At 35.0% G+C, this 18,891-nt stretch overlaps 1 protein-coding gene and 1 long non-coding RNA gene across 9 annotated transcripts in view; one reads left to right on the forward strand and one right to left on the reverse strand.

Annotated features, from left to right (window-relative positions):
- Window positions 1–18,891, forward strand: part of ROBO1 (roundabout guidance receptor 1) — a 1,120,933-nt gene that overhangs the window by 1,013,366 nt on the left and 88,676 nt on the right. The gene's annotated exons all lie outside the window — the stretch shown is intronic.
- The window catches only part of LOC144301731 (uncharacterized), a 44,240-nt gene that overhangs the window by 8,783 nt on the left and 16,566 nt on the right, over window positions 1–18,891 (reverse strand). The window contains exon 3 of one of the 2 annotated variants that reach the window (XR_013368488.1): window positions 1,156–1,441. This is a non-coding gene — a long non-coding RNA (uncharacterized LOC144301731). Of the gene's footprint in view, window positions 1–1,103; window positions 1,442–18,891 lie in introns of those variants that run through there. The other variant, XR_013368487.1, reaches the window with a different exon arrangement.

Consider the following 18,891-nt stretch of genomic DNA (forward strand, 5'->3'; position numbering starts at 1 on the left):
ACAATCCCAAGATCAAGAGTTACATGCTCTACCAACTAATTCAGCTAATTCAGCTAAGTACCCCTTTATTTTTTATTGTAAACAAGCAAATCCGTGAATCCCTGGAATGAGGACTTCTTTGAACTGATAGAAAGAATAAAAGACTTTAAAATTTTTCTTTAGAGTTTGAGTATCATCACAGCTGGAAGAAATGTATTACAAAGAATTGTGTAGCTAAGAGCATAGACCTCGGAGTCAAAATTTAGTTGAACTCATTTACTGTGTGACATAGAAAAGGTAATTTAAACCTCTTAAACCTCAGTTGCTCTATGTGTAAAATGGGTATGGTAGTACCAACCTCAGAGCTTTTATAAGGATTAAATTAAGCCTTATATATAAAAAAGTTTGACATATTATCTGTTACAGAGTAAATGTTTCATAACTAAGGAATATTGTATTCCTTTAGTGTTATTATTGATAGCTTTATTTCTTAAATTTAATAATTATTGGCTATTTAGCAAGAAAAATAATACAGTTCAGGTAATTCTAGACAGATAGGGTTGTTCTTTCTCTGCTATTAATAAATGAGAAATGTGAATTACTAATATAATTACGATAATTTATGACACAAAAATTTTTCAAAACTCTTCTGAAATATAAATTTTATATTTTCACTGTTAAAGAAACATTACTGACTTTTACAGTAAATGTATTGGGTGTGTGTGTGTGTGTATGCGCCATCAAAGCTCTAGTGCTAGATTTACATTGCAGTTCTGCAAAATAACTGATAAATTAATGAAAATAATGACCATTTGGAAATAGAAATTATCAGTAAGATTATATTTTATGTTCAATGGAGTGTTATTGTTATGGAAATAATTCAGCGGAGGGTATTTTACTTCAATTATGATTCTGTTGCTTTAAAGAGTGGCTGTTTTGCAATCATTTTGATTCTCGCACCTCAGAATACCTTTCCTTAAAATGGGGTGTTTCCTGGCAATTCTAAGACTGGTAAGATGGTCCATGAGCAGATACCCTCAAAAACTGTTTATTCTTCTTAATGACCACTTGGAAGCTTCAATTAATCAGTAAAAGCCATGAGTAAAATATGATGTCACACTCTGTTATTGTTATTATTATGTCACACATATTTATTTAAAGCCATCCCTGACTTACCATGACAGGGTACATAACAATATTCTTGGGTCACTGTAGAAATTACCATCATGAGATCATGCATAGAATTTGAGGAGAAAATAGGAATGTATCCCTATAACCGCTGGTCAGATCTTAACAGGTCTTCTTAGAGAAAAATTGGTAACCTTTCAAAGACAGAAGAACACTGTGGAGCTTTCCAGGGGACTTTCAGAAGAGTTGTTTCAAAAACATCATTGTGTAGTTGGGGGAATCCATTCCTAGAGGGTTTTGAAATTGGCTTCTAAAAGCATCATTGTCGTCTTGGCTAATTCAGAAGAAAATTAGAACAAAGTGAAATGGTTATAGATGTTTAAGGGAAAAAAAGCAAGGTAAAGCCTTTTTTCTCACCTTGCATTGACAAAACTATCTCTCCACCATTTTTGTTTAACTTTTGAGTCAAAAGCATCTTACCAGTAAGTATGAATGTCATATACATCATTATGAGAATACTATTGCTATGAGATAAGAATCCATATATGAATGTTGTATACAACTTTAGGATTTGTATCAAATCCTAAAGTTTTCACCTCGTTTCACATCTATTTACACTATATTCCTATTTACTAAGTGGGGAGGGGGCTTCTTTATATAGTGCTTCATCGTTAATAAGTCAGTATCTGTTCTGTTTCTGAGATGTTGTTTTCATGCATTAAAAAAGTTCAAAATTAAAAAAAAACTGCACCTCTAAAACCTATACCACATACATATCTCATGTGACATTGGATGGATTACTTCTTCTTGAGCAGCCAAATGCAAAGCCATTGAGCCAAATCAAAATATTGATTATTTATAGCACAGCAGATTTTATTTTACTCTGAAAAGAGGCAAATCATGATAAAATTTGGGAATATTAAGTTTTCAACTAAAAGTATGTGCATACTGGGCTTCATATATTTAGGCAATTTTTCAAAAAAGAATATCCAGATTCCTTTGACTGGCATGTCAATTTTGGGTTATCTTTGAAACTGATTGTCAGAATGACTCAAAGGCTCTGCAGTAATTTGACCTATTGAAAAATAATTAATGTCTATTACATGACCAATAAAATATGGTGAGTTAACACTGTTTGGAAAGATCATAACAGAAAAATCTTTCTGCTTAAACTCCCAGTTAACCAGTAAACTCAGTTAACGTAAATTAACATTCTGTTATTTCCTAGAGTAATTTTTTAAAAAGATTTTTATCTATCTATCATCTATCTATTTATTTATTTATTTATTTATTTATTTATTTACTTATTTATTTATTTATGAGACAGAGAGAGAGAGCCTGTGAACAGAGAGGGGCAGAGAGGGGAGGGAGAAGGAAGGAATCTCAAGCAGATTCTGTGCTGAGCATGGAGCCCGAAATGGGGTTCGATTTCATGACACTGAGTGAGATCATGACCTGAGCTGAAACCAAGAGATGGATGCTTAACCACCTGAGCCATCTAGTCACCCCTGTCTAGAACAATTTAAGTTTCGTTACCTACACATTTAAACCATCAATGTTATTATATTTATACTTAATATGTGCCTGCCCTTAATTTTCCCTTGTATATATAGCATCTCCACATCTCCTCAAGGAATTTTTTTGTGAACCTAAAATACACACCAAAAATCAAGCATCTTTTTAATGTCCTCTGAGTTTTGATTAATCTACATTGTTGTATTTGCACTTTAATGTCTCAATTTAGCAAGTGTAGGATTGCTGGCTCTGTGTTGGGTAGGAGTAAATTCCCTTCTTAGCTTGTGTTTTATATGGTATGATGACCCCATCTTTTAAGGCACAAGATATATACTGTGGTATTTATAACCATTTTATAGGTTGTGACATACCTATAAAATATAAAATCTAACCAGAACAAAATAGATGCATAGAAGGCTCTCTGCCAGGGTTTTAAACAGTGTGCCATTGAAACTGCTGGAATTTATGCCTCTGCTTGGTGTTTTGAGAATGGTCACAGGTTTGTTTCGTACTATTTTACTATCGTAATCTAAACCTGTTTGGCCTTTATTAGATGTTTGCCAGGTGGACCTTGAAGTTCTTCGTAGAATCATATGCTAGCTAAGTCAAATTTTTGACTGGTTTATATTTGTGAACTGGTTGATGGTGAATTTAAAAAGTGAGGGATTTTGTTTTGTTTTGTTTTGTTTTCCTTTGGTTGAAATTAGCCTTTAGGAAAAGCATGACGGATGTAGCTTCAAAGCACTAAACGAAAAATAAAGGAAGAAAAATAATTTTATTTATTATGGCATTAACAACAAACCCTTTGAAATGAGTGATTATGTATTTATGATGACAGCCCTGTTGATAGCTTTTTAAAATTTTCCATTTTTGAGAAGTGCTCTCCAGAAGGGAAGGTGGAGCATGAGGTCACGGAGAGGAGAATTTAAACCTCGAATTTCTCCCATTCCCAAGTCTACACACTGCCTCTGAGCCGAATGCTTCTTTGCTTCAGTGATCCTCATGGCTTAACCAAGGCAAACTTGAGGGTGTTATTAATCTTTCTACTCCCTTTGCAACTTTACAGATAAAGCAGCTATTATTACTGTCACAATTTTATTTCCAAAGTGAATTTGTGACTCTGTCACCAGAATGATCATGTTCCCGTCACTATGTCTGTTATAGGAAACCAGACTGAAGACAGACTTCCATACCCCAGCCATTCCCCAAGCCATCACATTTTCTTTTGGCTGAGTTGAACCATTAAGAAAATCTAATCCCACTTTTTGTCTCTCTTACAATAGGAACTAAAAAGACATTTAGACCTCTCATTTCCTCAGCCCTAAGTGCCAGGCTGGTCCGACACAGGAAGCTGGACATTTAGATCTTAGTTCACACCTCACTGCACCCCTCTGCAGGCCGCTTGGAGGGACCAGTTATTCTTTGGAGCTCAAGAAATAGTTGCTTTTCTGCCCTTTCCGCAAACAGCTCTGTTAAAAGAAAAAGGCAGATACCAAACATCTCTAAACCAGGTGATGCTCTCTTACCAGATGAATGGGATTTCTGTGAAATCCCAGCTCCTTTCTGATAAGTGCTCGTCTATTTTTCTTTCTTTGATGTAAAATTACTCTGTTCTCTCAATTTCATCACCTGTTTTATTTTTTTAGTTACAACATATGGTATCATGAACAATGTCGCTATTTCCTTAAATTTATTGTTGGCACGTAATAGGAATGTTCAGATGAATCATCAAGAGGATGTGCATTCTATTCTGTTCTGAAGAATTGTTGTTTTGTCTGGTGCTTCCCATAAGTATTTATGCCTACTATGCAATGGAGGAACAGAGTGCTTCCTCATTAGGATTGATTAGCTACTGACAGCTTCTGGAAGGCTGAGCCTCAAAGTCTGAGATTGACATGAGACCAAGAAGACACAAAGGCAGAAAAAAAAAAAAAAAGCACTGTCTTTTGGCTGACTTACTTGCTACTAATGGGGTGTTTCCTAGAGCCTCTCTCCTTGCTGCTAGTGAACCACATGCTCCCAAAGGCTGCTTTGCTGTGATGTCTCAGGCACTGCAGTTTCTGATTGACCTCTCCTTAATGTCCCAGCGAACTAGGAGTTGAATGGCAGTTACAACTTTCAGTAAAAAAGGAAGCAGCTGTTGGAGGTTTGTCCAAGCTTTTAGGTTTCTACTAACCCAGAGAGTGAATATTAATTCACAGGAAATAATAGCGATGCAGTAAAAATGGTAGCAGACTAGGAGGCAGACACTGAAATCTCTCATCTTCTCCACATTAGTGGAGAGCAGGGCAACCCACAGATACATCATCATCAGGAGATGGCTTGGGTGGTAGGGGCCATGCTTGTTTCTTGCACTTCTCTCATGTCAGTTGTCACAAAATCCTACTTATTTTTGTCTTTTAAATATCTCTTAATCTTCCCCCCACCTCTCTTGCCCTTGCCTCACTGCTTTCTTTCAGGCTGTCAGTCTCTAACCAGTTTCCTTGCCTCTGTCTTGTCTGATAGAACCCCTTGTCCACACAACAGGTTCATTCTGCCTAAAACACAAATCTGAACGTTGTCATGGTTCCCATCTCTCTGGGCTAAGGTCCAGAGTGCTTATTAGTGCTCCTCCTGGCCACTCAGTACCCTTTCACTACTCCCTGTAGTGCAGTACCACTGTATGGTTTGGATATACATATTTGTTCATGCAATACTACCATGTAGCTTATCTTTGGGCTTTTCTTTATGTTGGTCCCTTGGTCTGAAATGCCCTGCCTCCCATTTGTCCTGTCTTCTACTTGCTAAGTGCTTCTTCCTAGACTCAGCTCAGGGAAGCATCCTCAAGGAAGCCTGGCACACAGTCCTTATCCAAGAGCAGGTTGGGGATTCCCCCATTCGTTTACCCATTGGGTGCTGTTTACTGCCCTTCCTGCATTTTAGTGTCCACCCCACTTGACTCTGGGTTCCTTAGAGGAACATTTGTTTTCCCTTGCTTTGTCAGTCTCTGGGACATCCTTGGTGTTCAGGTAACATTTTCTGTGTGGATGAATCAAGGACTGCCCTGATACAGACCAGCTGTGGAATCCTGGGCAAGCCAGTCATCTTGTCTGAGTTTCAGTGTTCTTATCTGTTGAAAAATAAATGTACATGTAATGTAGACATCCACGAGCTCATAGGAAATAGAATAAGAGAATTAACACAATATTTATATCCTCATAAAAGTGGTTTGAGGATTATGATGTGCTTATGCAAGAGCAATTATTGTTATGATTATTTTTCTGATCAGCTCCTTCCAAAACAATTAAAATTTCATCAGATTCTCAGTAATATTTATTTTGTCCATAAAGATTTGAATGTTTTGATCACTGAATAATGTAGTTTGATCAGTGTTTTCTTTTTCTGCAAAGATAATTTTCTGTGGCTCCTTAGTTTTGAGATATACCTTTGAAAATTAGTCCTTATTATTTCTTTGGAAAGTCTTTTAGGGAGACCTCTTTTTTTTTTTTTCCTGCTACTCTTAGGAAACATTCTATAGAGTAGAATTAATAGCACAGTGTTTTCTGACAGACTCACTTGGATTTAAATGCTGAATGTGCAAGCTATTAAATCTTCGATTCTCATTTTTCTTATTAGTAAAATGAGGGTGAAATGTCTCCCTCACAGGATTGTTGTGGGGATTAAATGAGCTAATAAATATAAAATGCTGGGCCACCTGGGTGGCTCAGCGGTTTAGCGCCGCCTTCAGCCCAGGGCCTGATCCTGGAGACCTAGGATCAAGGCCCACGTCAGGCTCCCTTCATGGAGCCTGTTTCTCCCTCTGCCTGTGTCTCTGCCTCTCTCTCTGCCTGAATCTCTCCTTCTCTCTCTCTCTCTCTATTTCTCTGTGTGTGTATCTCATGAATAAATAAATCTTTAAAAATAAATTAAATAAATAAGTAAAAAATGCTTAGCACATTGTGTGAAGCATTTAAATGTCCAATAAAAGTAGAAGGAATGAAAGTGCTATGAAGAAGGAGGATGAGGGGGTCACTTCAGGGTTGTATCTTTGTATATGTCAGAATAAAAAATTAATGTAGCTTCAGTACTCTTAGCTGTGCATCACTAGCTGCGTGAAAGAGTTAAAGTCTGAGTCATGTATGCATCTCCTAAAATATTTTACATAGTCATGCAATAAACACTTTTCAATAAACAGTGACTATCAAGGCTTCTATAATTGTGGTTAAAAAATGTTAATTTAAAAAAAAATGTTAATTTAGGGGGGCATCTGGGTGGCTTCGGCAGTTGCGTGATTAATGATTTTGGCTCAGATCATGATCTCATGAGTTGTGGGATCGAGGCCCACATCGGGCTCTGTGTTCAGTGGGGAGTCGGCTTAGGATTCTCTCTCTCCTTCCCTCTCTAGCTGCCTCTCCTCAACCTCCCTCTGTCTCTCCCTCTGTCTCCCTCTGTCTGTCTCTTTCTCTCCCTCCCTCCTTGACAATAGATCAGAAGTCATATTTCATTAAAAGTAATGTGCCTTTCCATACATCTGTGCACTTCACCACGTTCTGAGATGTGAAATAACAACTTTGAAGCTAGCCGAACCACCTGTTAATCTCACACAATGTAACATACTGTGTATATGTCACATTTTTCTTTTTCTTTTTTTTTTATGTCACATTTTTCTAGTGGACCATTAGATAATTATTTCAGAATGTAAAATTAAAATGTAGGTAAAGTAAAACAATATAGCTTTCTGTGGTATTAGGGGATTAGCTTTCATAAACTTGCATTCAAAAACAAACTCTGGGGGGAAAAGGCCTATTTTGTAAATTTATGGTTTCCTTAAATAGGGTTCACTATGTTTAGCTTTCTATCAGCATACAAGATCTTTTTGTTCAAGTCATATGACTTTTTAGAGCTCGTATGATATCTAGGCATAAAAGAAGTAATGAGAGAAAAAACTGGACCTTTCAGTCCTAAATTTACCTTCTTTGATGTAGACTTCATTTAAATCATGTGTTGGAACAGTTTGCTTAAATTGCTGATTTCAGAAAAGCTGGCAGTATAATAGTACATTGTTTCTGACCATTAACGTGGTTATTTGAGTCAAAGCCAAAACTAATAGTGTCAAGGGGCCTTTTCGCAGGTTCAAGTTAGGTTTACGATAATCCAAGATCCTGGTTAAGAACTGCGGGTTCATCAACATTTTGATGAAACACGTATTATAAGACCCCCAAGCTTTACTTGATGCCTTTGAGAACCTTGATAGTGTGTGACATGTTTGCCAGACTGACAAGGTATAGCAGACTGGTTCTTTGGGGAATGATTCTTCATGTCAGATGGCAGTAATCCACAGGGGTCCAGTAAAATCAGTAGTACTGTAGTAAATAGTACTTCAGGGCTTGGGGAACATATTGTGTGTGTGTGTGTGTGTGTGTGTACGTTTATATAACACACATATAAAAAACACATATCACAATGTCATATTTATTTACCATCTCCCTCTGTCTGTATGTATTGTTACTTTTACTGCTTCAGTCAAAAGTCTTACTCAAAACGCCTCCCTTACAGGATTTGTCCTGGTGTTTTGTGATTTGTTGTTGTTGTTGTGTGTTTTGTAGTTAAAATAATGATTTTTAAAAACCTACAGAAGATTTGAGGAGCTGGTGAGAAAAAAGAGATTTGCAATTATAAAATGCAATCCCAAGAAAGACAAAGCGTAAGTGGAGACTTTTGAAGAATCAGTATTGCCAGCTGAGCTCTTTGTGAACAGGCTGAAAGTAAAATGCCATCAGCCAAGAGGTTTAATGAAGTCTCACTACAGAATTTAACAAGAGAGTGATTTGTGAGAATGGCTCCCTCTCCTAGCTGTTCTGATCCAGTGGCGTAAATAGGATGCCGAGCACTACTCCTGCTGGTTTTTTTATGCTGTTGGATTTGATTGAGACCCAGCAACATTATGGCCTATGATTCTTTTCCTTTTTTTTTTTTTTTTTTGTAGGAAGGATAAAGTAAAGAACTTCTTGTATTCTCATAGCCTTTCAGAAGTAGTCATTTTAACTCTAATGACTGTGGAAGATATGACATTCTCTTGATTTCTTTCATTTACTCATGAAATTTTGGGTTGGTCTCAGTTATGTCAAACAAACTGATGTAAAATCTAAACATTAACCTGAAGGAAAAGCATTCACTGCAAGGCCTTCCTACAGAGAATTTGAAACTCTTAATGTGTATGCCAAGTGAGTATTTGAGGAAATAAGTACAGCAGTTAGGTTCAAGAAATAATTGATACGTATGATGACTCAGTAACAAATAATGACACAGCACCACACTAGCAAATAGCACAGCATGGGCTTTCCATTATCTTCTGGGCTTTACTGTGATTATTCATCTACATATCAGTTGGTGAGGTTTTTCTCGTCCCTCAGTTACATAGATATAAAACTTAGCAACTCTCTTTAGCAGCGTACATTCTGAAATAATGGCATCAGTTTGGAAATATGTAATAGAATTGGGTCACTCTATACCGTCTGAATTGCTCTCTCTGAAAATGAAATTTAGAGAAATAATTTTTTGCTCTCGCCATTGAGTGGTAGCTCATTTTATTAAAACATTAGATTCATTGCTAACGATCTCACAGAACTTGAAGACATGGAATTATTGTGTGATATTGTGTATCACTTAATGTTAAATAATTAATTGTAAGTCAATTATGTGAATTGTAAGTCAATTCACATTGATATATTCTATTTTACCTAGAACTATTAGGACATAAGATGAGATAATTCTTGTTTAAAAGAGAATACTCATCAAGAGAATAGATTGTAGACTATTTGACATTAAGGGCCCCTTTTTTAAAAAAATGATGAACCCAGTAATAAATTAAATATGCAAAATCACTGAAAAATTAACTTTTTTGCACATGTTATTGATTTTTTATTTGCTACCATAGTAAATATTTTATAGATATACACAGCATTAATTATGCTCAACAGTATTCATTCTTGTAGATTCACAAATCATTCTAGCGTATTTCAAACATCAAGATCATCACTAGAATCATTACACTTTACAATTATGTGGCAGCTGGTGTCCTTTAAATCTTATTTGAATATATGGTAGGCTGCCTTTTATTTTATTGTTTTTAAAGATTTGTATAAATTGGAAGTTGCTACTTTATAATACATGCCTGGAGTTTGCAAAACTGATTAAAATACCATGAGCACTTTAATTTGCTTTTAAACTATTATTCTCAGGACTTGATAAATAATGTGCCAGTATAAACACACCTGTAGAAAAATACTCAAATAGGTATAAGACAAAATACAGCTGAGTAATTGCTTTATAACAGATTTATGAGGGTAGGAAAATCCATAAATGGTTGTTAAAGTGAGCTTTAGCTTTAGGACATTTATTTTGTGTGGTCAATGTTATTAGGAGAGAATTTAGAGCACTGTACAATTAAAACTGATAGATATGGCCATTTTAAAAAGGTGCTTTTAAAGTTAACTTTGTGGATGGTGGAATAGCCATTTCAGTATACTTTTAGGTCATTAGTAAATAGATGAGGTGTCCTCTTAGGTTTTTCCTTATGCTTTTTATTCCCCTAAAATGTACTAAATTACTGAACATAATTGATAACAGGGGGGCCTGAGTGGCTCAGCCAGTTAAGTGTCTGCCTTTGACTCAGGTCATGATCCTAGTGCTGGGTCAGCCTCCCTGCTCAGCCTGAAGTCTGTTTCTCCCTCTTCTTCTGCCCGTACCCCCTGCTCATGCTTGCTCTTTCTCTCTCTCTCTCTTTCTCTCATAAATAAATAAAATCTTTAAAAATAAGTAAATAAATAAGATTTATAATAGGTAATTTTGGCCTTAAGTTTCTTGGGAATAAATGTTAAATTATATTATTTCTGTACCCAATTGAAAAGATTTTGAATGTGAGTCGTGGATGGGGGCTTACAAATCATTTATTTTAGGTCCGTTTTACAGATGAGGGGACTGAGATCAGAGATATCTTAATATCATATAGCAGAGTATGAGCATTTGCATTTGATGCTTGACTACATACATGTGACATTTGCAGTGGTCTTCCTAAAAGATTGCATCACATCACTTTTCAGAGACAGAATTGGATGTTTTGACATTGTTTTTCTATGATAATATAAAATATGAGAATAATTATATATTCATGTTAATTTAATACCTTAATACATGAATTGTGCATTTAAAAAATTTTAGAGTACCATTGACATATGACATGGTAGTGTCAGATATACAACATAATGATTTGATGTTTGTAAATATTGCAAAATGATCACCATGAGAAGTCCAGTTAATATTTATCACCATACATAATGACATATGTTTATTATTATTATTAATACATAATACGTTTTTCTTGTAATGAAGACTTTTAAGATTTATTCTCTTAGGGACTTTTAAATATGCAGTATTATTAACTATTATTGGCATGCTGTACATTACATCCCTATGACTTCTTTATCTTACAGAAATTTGTACCTTTTGATGCCCTTCACCTTTTTTGCCTACCTTTTCCTCCTGCCTCAGGCAACCACCAATCTAGTTTCTGTGTCTATGAGCTTGGTATTTTTTGTTGGTATGTTTATTTGTTTTAAATTCCATGTATAAGTAAGATTATAGAGTATTTGTCTTGTTTTCTCTGACTTATTTCACTTAGCATAATGCCCTCACTGGTCCATCCATGGTGACTCACATGACAGGATTTCGTTCTTCTTCTCCTTTTTTTTTTTTCCAATGGCTGAATAATTACTCCATTCTATATATACTACAGTTTATTCATACTGGTCTCCTAGGTTATTTCCATATCTTGTCTAGTAAATAAGGTGCCAATGAACATGGGGGTGCATATATATTTTCGAATTAGTGTTTTGGGGTTTTTTTTTTTTTTTGAGTAAATGCCCAGAAGTGGAATTGCTGGATCATATAGTAGTTCTATTTTTAATTTTTTGAGGAACCTCTATACTGTTTGACATAGTGGCTACACCAGTTTGCATTCCCACCAACTGTGCACAAGGGTTCCCTTTTCTTTACACCCTCTCCATCACTTGTTACTATTGTCTTTTTGATAATCATTTTAATGAGATGAGGTGATATCTCATTGTGGTGTGGATTTGCTTTTCCCTGGTGAAGTGTGATGTTGAGTATATTTGCAGGTGTCCGTTTGCCATCTGTAGGTCTTCTTTAGAAAAATGTCTATTCAGATCTGCCCATTTTTTAATTGGATTGTTTTTTTTTCTATTAGTTGTATAAATTCTTTATATATTTTGGAAATTAATCCACCCCTTTATCAGGTATATGATTTGCAAGTATTCCCCACCCCCTTCAGTAGTTGCCTTTTCTTTTTTTGATGATTTCCTTTGTAAATAATTTTGTATCAAAAGTTATTTGGTTTAGGTCATGAAGCCAAAACAGAACCAAAATTACATTAGAATAAAGCTTAACTCTTTTAATGCAGAAACCATACAATGTAACAAAAAGAGTAAGGATTTTAAGAGCTGGACAGACCTGAATTCCAAACTTCCACTTCTTACCTAATGTATGACCTTAGGAAAATTACCTAAACTTTTAAAAAAAGGAAAAGAAAGTATTTAATCTTCACTTCCCTCCCTTTGCAAGTTGGCGTATTAGACATTTTCCTACTGAGTTGCTGGGAGGGTTTCTGGTTTATGAAATGACACATAGTTAGCTAACACTGATGGCTCTTTATTTAACTGAGATGTAGAAAAGTTATGTGATTTATGCAGGATAGACCTAACTAATTCTGGAGAGGATCTTGATCTGCTCAGTTGAGTAATTTTATCTTTACATTTTTTTTTTATCATTATATACCTCAACTCTAGACCCTATAGTGTATGAAATATAACATTTGAAAGTAGGCTTCCAGATTTTCTAATAAACAAGTTCTGGAGCAATTGCTTACATACAAATCAGTATGCTGGATGCTGTAAAGGATGCAGAGATAAAGAAGACCTGGATCCTGCCTTCATGGAGCTTAGTACAGCTAATGAAGGAGAGAGATGTACACAAGTAACAACAGTACTAGCAAAATGTAGAGTGTGGATTTGTAAAGATGTAGATATGCCAGGGAGGGCAAAAGTACTTTCAGATACACAATGGGAACATTATTCTCATTTGTTTACAAGATAAACAGATATTTACAAGGTGAGTAACGTTTTCAACTTGGTAAATTCTAGAGAAATAATGGAAAATAGTTAAATCTTTACTCTTATGAGTTTATAGTCTAGTTTGGGAGATAGACGTTTAGAGAATAATTAGAGAAATGTGTAATTTTAAGCTATAATAAGTGCTGTAGGAGGAAAATTAAGGTTACTATGAGAATATATATGGCCTTCTGATAAGACTTAGTGTCAAATTTAGGGGGAATTACTTGAAGATCTCTTTCGAGCTGAAATGTGGTAAACTCAAGGACAAAAAAAAAAAAGGCCAGTGGAGCTAAGTTAGGGAGATGAGAAGGGACAGGCGATACAAGAAGACACCGAAGAGTCACATAGCAAGGCCATGTTAAGGATTTTGGTCTCTATTTGAAGAACAATGAAACCATATTGAAAGATTTTAAGCACAAACATCTATAATCAGGTTAGTTTACTTTGGTTTTGTTTTTAAGCACTTTGGCCATATCATGAAATTTAATTGGTAAGAAGCAAAGCAGTAGTTCAGTTGAGCACTGTTGGATAACTTGAGCCAGAGTGGTGGCAGTAGAGCTAGAAAGAGGGAAATGGAATACACAAATAGTTCAGAAATAAAAGCTATGGCATTTGGTAATGAATTGTACATTTCAAGGAGGAGAGAGAAGAAAGATCCAGGTTTCTGGCTTTCTAAATTGATCTAGGGAATATTAACCTCAAAATTATGATCCTGAGTCCTATGTCAGCTGGCACACACATGGTCATAGATTGCCGGGTAGTTGCATTTCAATCTCAGACTCTTTAGTAGACAATAGCTAAGTTGCACCTACTTTCAGAATGGGTGATCTCAGGGTCCTGGGATCCAGCCCTGGGTCCAGCCCCACGTGAAGCCCCATGTTCAGCGGGGAGTCTGCTTCTTTCTTTCTCTCTCCCTCTGCCTCCCTCCCATTCATGCACACTCTCTCACATAAATAAATAAATAAATATTTTTTTTAAAAAGGAAAGTGAAGCCTTTTTTAGAAGTGGAAGGAAAAGGAGAAAAATATCAACTTTTTCTGAGTATCTATGATACATTAGGCATTGTGCAAATTACTTTGTGTATATTTGTGGGAAAATAATTAGCCATTACTATTCTGTTAAACTTTCAATGGAACAGATAATCTATAGCAATGTTTCTCAGTCCTGGCACTTTCAACATGTGGGTTTGGATCCTTCTTTGTTTTGGGGAGCTGTCTTGTGGGTTGTAGGATGTTTATCAGGCTCCTAGGCCTCTCTCCACTAGATACCAGTAGCATCCCCCTTCAGTTGTGACAACCAAATTATCTCCAGAACCAGTGATCCACAAATAATGTGAAATGTTTGACTGGAGGGGAAAAGTTCATAGTATTTTATGTATCTATTAAATATATTCTAAAAGTGCCCCTCTTAATCACTCTATTTTTATGTCTGAGAAATTGAAAGACATAATGACAGGCTTTTAAGTTAAGCTCTGTCTTTACCTCCAAAGAAATCACACCTAGTATTAAAAAAATCTTAAGTGTTTTTAATTGTTAGAGATATTAACATTCATGAGTATGTATGCATATAATTTCTCCGGCATAACAGTGACTATAATTCAGTCAGTTCAAACGTAGGTAGTATTACTACTTGAAAATATAAGTGTTCTTCTGTTTTAATAAAAATGTATTTCTTCTCAAAAGAGTCATGTAACTCACTATTTTACTTCATTCACCTTCTACTGGAATGGGGTGTTTACAATGCTAGGCTGTCAGATTTATTAATTGAACCCTGCTATTCAATGGAAAAAAAAAACGATACAAGAATGAAAAAAATCACATTAATTTAAAGATCATTAGAAGTTAGTTACTAGTAATGAAAACTAATATCTGTGAATTAGCAGAATTCCATAGTCATGGTGATTTCATTCATAGGACATTCAATAAAGCTGTTATTCTCTGATATTTAATAATAGGATTGGTTTTACCATAGATAAATTTGCTTAACTATGAAATCTTTTATAGAGTCATTCTAGGAGTTTAGAATACATAAATTATTTTAGACTCACATACTGTAGTAGCTGTCTTCTGTCATTATATTTCAAAATAATTATATTGCCCATGGTTAACAGTGAAGAATCATATGTTTTATTTAAGTTATAAGGATAAACTTGAATGTATTTGCCATTATTCTTCAAAAATTGAAATCTTGGTGTGAAAATATACAAATTTTAATCATATTGTTGTGGCAATTGTGCGAATATTTTCTTGGAATTCTTTGATATCTTCTTTATTTATCATGAGCTATGTATAAGCTTCATAGACTTGAGGTAATATTAACTTAAAAGGATATTTTTGAGGACATTTTCTAGTAGAGTATATGTTTATATATACATAATCTGAAGGGAAAATACTGGGAATATTTCCCAGAAAGATGCATCCACTGTCCTGCTTTGCCTCTGAATTTCCATATTCTTAAAATCATAGCGCACAAAGCACTTTAAGAATCAGCTACTCTATTCCTTTACCAGACAGGGTTATAGCTAAACTGTTGTGGCCAAATGGAAATAAATCCCATTTTAAAGACCTCTGGAGACATCACAGTTGGCAACCAATTCATGGTTCAGTGACCTTTACTGTTAACTGCTTCTTTTCTGTACTTTCCCTAAGTCACTCATGCTATTATTTAGGCCATTATCTTCTCTTCTGGCCTAAGTAGTTATCAAGATTGGCTGCTCCCAGTATTTATTAGGCCTAATCTGAAGACTTAAGTATTTGTACAGCTACCTTATTTTCTCAGACCCCCCCCCCCCAAAAAAAGGCCTCTTTCTCTAGCTTCTGTATATTTTTTTTAGACATTTATCATCATTCTGACTCTTGTCTCCTGTATTTGACAAGCAGATAGAAGAGAGCTTCCCTCTCTCCCTCCCTCCTTCCTTCCTCCCTTTTTTCCTTCCTTCCTTCTTTGCTCCCATCCATTTTTGCTTCTCTTAGCTACTTATTTATACCTAAAGATATTGTCTGAACAATGTATATTCTTAGAATATTTTAAAGTAAACAACTGGGGGCCTGTTGATGTCACATTCAAAAGAGGAAAAAAATCTCTTTATTCTAAGTGTGTGTGCATGTATGTGTGAGAGTGAGTGTGTGGGGAGGGAGGAAAGAATGAAAAAAGAGAGAAAGGAAGGGAGGGAAGGAGGGAGAAAGGGAAGGCTAAATTTTTTCCATTTTAAACTTTTAAAAAAAAGTATCATCCAAAGATATAGTACTTGTATGTCTCCAAATATTTTAGAGAAAGCTGTCCTTTTTCTTTTATTACACTCAATACAGGAACTAGAGTTTTATAATTACATAAACAAATTATATAGTATATATATACCTATATGTGTAGTATATATGTATTTATATATATATATTTTTTTTAATATTTTTTTAAATTTTTATTTATGATAGTCACACAGATTGAGAGAGAGAGAGGCAGAGACACAGGCAGAGGGAGAAGCAGGCTCCATGCTCTGGGAGCCTGACGTGGGATTCGATCCCGGGTCTCCAGGATCGCGCCCTGGGCCAAAGGCAGGCGCCAAACCGCTGTGCCACCCAGGGATCCCCTATATATATATTTAGACTTTGTGTAACTCCTCTCCACCCCACCAAAATAATATAATCTAAGTGAAAGCAGTGTGTTTTTGATACAAACAGCTTTGTGGCAAATTCTCTAATCTCTCACTCCTTTCTAAACTCTCTCAATTTGAGAAAAAAAATTAGGGATGTTACTGTAATCTGCATAATGCTACCATGTTAACAAAATAGAAAGTTTTAATCTCTTAAAAAGGTACGTTTACTTTTTGAGTTTATTTTACTTCCTGTGTAACATATTTACTATTAAAGTAATTGTGTAGAAATATGATTTGTTATTACCTTTCAAAAGAGTATTATCCAGTTTATAATGATGTAAGTGATGAAATGATGAAAATTGGTTCACCTTTAAAAATTAATCACATTGCGTTTTTTGTCCAAAAAGGTGAACTTGTTAGGAAGTTTTAAGCCTACTGTCTTATCTGTTAGTATTCCATGTCTTTTTAAAACTACAGCTAATTATTTTTTAAAAGATTTTTTTAGTATCCTGAGCAATTATTTTAGAAAGTTTTTATAGTAATTATTTTAATGGTGGTGATTTTAGGTTAACATTTATGACAGTTTAAATGTAAAACCAAATACATTTTATGTCCTGTTGCATATGATTCTCCCTAAACTGGCTAACAAGTAGAAAAATTTATGAGAGACTTGAATTTAGTCAAAAAAGGCAGTCTTGGTTAGTCGTCTGTGACCTTGAGAAAGTTATTGAACAATTTAGGTTCCCATTTTCTCATGCAAGAAGGATAGAATTAGACTGATAAGTTCTAAGGTCACTTCCAGCACTACCATTTTATAGTTTTATTGTTTTATTAGAGATGGAGACAGACAGGCTTTTCCTCTTTCTTAACGAGAAAAGGGAGTTGGGGTAGAGGGGCTCCTAGCCTTTAAAGTAGAAAGAAAAGAAGTTGACAAGAGTTAGGGGAGTGTAGGAGTGAGACTGCCCATAAACCACAAACTTCAGAGGATGATGAATGAACATGATCCAGATTACTCTACTTTTCTCAGATTCTTTCTGGACAGATCTAACTGGATGATAATGGGTCCTGATTGTTGTATAGAAAGTCCCTACTGTCTGTATGGAAAGAAAATTCTTTGACCTGACTCTGAGAGAAGTATGGTAAAAAGGGGAAATCTAAAAAACTTAAAGAAATTTCTATCATTTATTCTTGAGACAAGAAAGTTTAAGATGATCATTTCTTTCAACTGAGTAAAAGGATTTTATACGGAGGATACTAATGGCATTTATTTGTGTACTGAAACTAGAATAAACAAAAAGAGGAGTTAAATTGTGACAGGCGAGTTTTTCATTTAGATAAGAGACATCATTTCCTGATAATCATGGTTGTTAAAAGCTTAAATGATCATGCAAGATAGGGTACTCTCAAAAACCTCTGATGCTTTGGAAGCTTCTGTGTTAGATGTTGTTCTTAGATAATGTTATGAAATATTTTCAAGTTGTCATTTGTTATTGATATGAAATGCAAATACATCAGCCAGAAGTTCTTGAACACCTTGGGTTTTAGTTAATAAAAGATTTGACTCCTATGGCTTGATTGCTGGTAAACCCTTTAAACAGGGTAAAAGGCACTTTTTAAATTTTAAATGACCTGCTTCCTATTAATTTTCTTGTTTCTAACATATTGGGTATTTTTGAAATGTCTCAGGAATTTTACATGACCAAAAGTTATATGGTTAGAATATCTTTAGGAATCATTCCTGTAGTCTCTTGACTTTAAATAAGGCTTAATCTTCACTGCATCCAACTAATATCAAATTTATTTTCACAGGTTATCCCAAAAGATAATTCTATTATCTTTTGTTTTTTTCAAAGCAAATACTATTGCTACAGATTGTCAGCATCTCTCTTTTGTAGTTTCTAAATATTTCTTCCTGCCACTTAAAAGACAATATCTTGAAAGATTCAAAAGTGTAACCAAACTCAACCAACTCTGTTTTCAAGTCTAGGTAGCATAGCTGAGTAAGTTGAGAAAAGATTGATTTTTGGGTTTTTTTTAGAATGAAAAAGACAATTATTTTACTCATGAAGGGAACATGTGAATTGAAATGTGCTTCTGAGTTACCTTTAAGTTTTGCATACTTGTTAACAATAGGCAAGAGAACTTTTGTCTCTATTTTATTTCTCTTTTCATTTATTTTTTATTATTTTGTGTTTTATTTAAAACATACATTTTTATCCTTCTACATGGATTACTGAGCATGCCCATAAAGCAAAAGCAAAGCAAAATAAATAGAGCTTGAAAATATTACTTCAGGACACCTGGGTGGCTCAGTCAGTTAAGTGTCTGCCTTCAGCTCAGGTCATGATCACACTGTCCTGTGATTGAATCCCACTTTGGGCTCCCTGCTCAGCGGGGAGTCTGCTTCTCCCTCTACCTCTCTCCCCTGCTTGTGCTCTCTTTCTCTCTCTCTCTCTCTCTCTCAAATGCACTTTAAAAAAAGAAAGAAAATATTACTTCAGGTCATATATT

This window comes from Canis aureus, chromosome 30, assembly GCF_053574225.1.
Source record: "Canis aureus isolate CA01 chromosome 30, VMU_Caureus_v.1.0, whole genome shotgun sequence".
In the NCBI taxonomy this organism is placed as follows: domain Eukaryota; kingdom Metazoa; phylum Chordata; class Mammalia; order Carnivora; family Canidae; genus Canis; species Canis aureus.